We start from the raw sequence: 2,489 nt of genomic DNA on the forward strand, positions 1-2,489 counted from the left end.
GGCCACATCTACACTATATATACATATATATAAAAAACACACCGCCTGTTTGGCCCTGAGGATGTCACATGAGCTGCAGCTGTGTGCTGATTGGGCCTCAAGCAGCCCACGGACTGAGAACCACTGACCTAGAGCCTACAGTGAGATCAGGGCCCCATAATGTGAAACAGACCCTGCCCCGAAGATCTTATGGTCTCTATAGACAAAGACTAGGCATAAGGAAGCATTATTCTCCCCACAAGGCAACTGAGGCATAGAGAAGGCCAGTGACTTGCCCACAGTCACACAGGATGTTTTGATTAGAACTGGGAATTGAATGCAGATGTCCGGATTCCTAGCCGAGCACCTGAATAACAAGCATATGTTTCCTCCCTCTCCAGTCCTTCCTTCGAGGATATGGATTCCTGAGCTATAGCAGTGGTGGCCAAGCCGGCTTTCTGTGTGTCCCGCAGCTGGGCTTGCCTTCAATATGCCTGGGTGTGTATAGATTGCAGGGCCCAGTCCACGCCTCGGTGCTGAAGACCAGTGAAGTTACAATCTGCTCCATGTAATGCAAACAAGCAAGCTGCAGCCCTCAGGTTCTGAGCAAGGTGCCAGCGCACCCCTCAGTAAAGCATACTTGCCCCTGACCTATCTGCATTTTACAAATGAAGGCCTTGACTACACACCAGAGTGATGCTTGTCTAGTTATACAGATCCAACACCCCCAGTGAGCTGCCGGATAAGTCTACATTGCAAAACACACCCCACAGCAGTGAACCTCAGAGCCAGGGTCAGCTGACTCAGGCTCACACTACGGGGCTAAAAATAGCTGTGTAGATGCTCCCGCTCGGGCTGGAGCCCAGGCTCTGAGACCTGGCAAGGATGAGTAAGGGATGGAAACGAGGGAAAACCAAATGGAAAATAAGGGAAGATACTTTGCTTTAAGGGAAACACTTCCCTGAGCATAGCATGTATTTTTCTACCAAGTGCACATTTCTACTGCCCTCAAGTGTACAGTGCAATTATCGTCAGCTTCAATGTAATATTTCAAAGGGTCAAGGGACGTTCCTTGAAATAAGGGACAGGTGGCCACCCTAGGGCCTCAGAGCCGGCACTCCAAGCCAAGCAGGAATGTCTATACTTGTATTTTAGTGTGAGCCCCACAAGTCGGGTTGCCAACTTTCCAATCACCCAAAACCAAACACTCTTGCCCTGCCCCTGTCCTGAGGCCTCCCCTCACTCCATCCTACCCTCCCTCTGTCACTTGCTCTCCCTCACCCTCACTCACCCACTTATTTTCACCTGGCTGGGGCAGGAGGTTGCGGTGAAGGAGGGGGCTCCGGCCTGGGGCAGGAGGTTGGGGTGCAGGCTCTGGGGTGGGGTTGTGGATGAGAAGTTTGGGGTACAGGAGGGGGTTCCCAGCTGGGGCTGAGGGGTTCAGAGTGTGGGAGGGGGCTCTAGGCTGAGGCAGGAGGTTGGGGGGAGTGGAGGTGTGCAGGCTCTAGGAGGGAGTTTAGGGCTGGGGCAGAGGTTGGGGTGCAGGAGGGGCTTCAGGGTGTGGGCTCTGGGAGGGAGTTTGGGTGCAGGAGGGGGCTCAGGGCTGGGGAAGGGGATTGGGCTGTGGGAGGGGGTGTGGGGAGTGGGCTCCGGGTAGCGCTTACCTTGGTGGGCTCCCCAGAAGCTGCAATATGTCCCTCAGCTCCTATGTATAGGGGCAGCCAGGCACCGCCCCTGCAGCTCCCATTGGCCGCGGCTTCTGGCCAATTGGAGATGTGGAACTGGCACTTGGGGTGGGGGCAGTGCACGGAGTCCCCCCCCCCCAGGTAGGGAGCCTGCCAGCCCTGCTGCGGGCGGCCAACCAGACTTTTAATGGCCTGGTGACCAGGGCTGACCAGAGCCACCAGGGTCCCTTTTTGACTGGGCTTTCTGGTTGAAAACCAGACACCTAGCAACCCTACCCACAAGCCTGAGCAGGGCTGGCTCTAGGCACCAGCAAAGCAAGCAGGTGCTTGGGGCGGCAAATTTGCAGGGGCACAAGAATCTAGCATGGGAGCTGAGAACCAACAGGGGGCCCTGGGAGCTGTAGTTCCTTGGTTAGCTCCTTGCCTATAGAGCCAGCCCTGGAGCAGGGAAAGAACTACATTTCCCAGCATTCCCTTGGCCGCAATTAACGGGAAAGGGAGGGGGAAGGAGTGGAACTGAAACCTCATGCTGCAACTTGCTGTGAATGGTAGGAACAGAGGCAGCTCTAGGTTTTTTGCTGCCCTCCACCCCAGCCCTGGGCTTCCCTCGCACCCTCATGTTGCCCCAACCCTGGACTCTCCCCCGCCCACACCCCCGGCCGCCCCAGCTCTGGCCCCCACCCGCACCCCCTGCTGCCCCAGCTCTGGGCTCTCCCCCCCCATCTGCACCCCCTGCCATCCCAGCTCTGGTCCCCACCCACACCCCCTGCTGCCCCAGCCCTGGGCTCTCCCCCCACCCGCACCCCCTGCCACCCCAGCCCTGGG

Source organism: Trachemys scripta, chromosome 12 (genome assembly GCF_013100865.1).
Source record: "Trachemys scripta elegans isolate TJP31775 chromosome 12, CAS_Tse_1.0, whole genome shotgun sequence".
NCBI classification, from domain to species: domain Eukaryota; kingdom Metazoa; phylum Chordata; order Testudines; family Emydidae; genus Trachemys; species Trachemys scripta.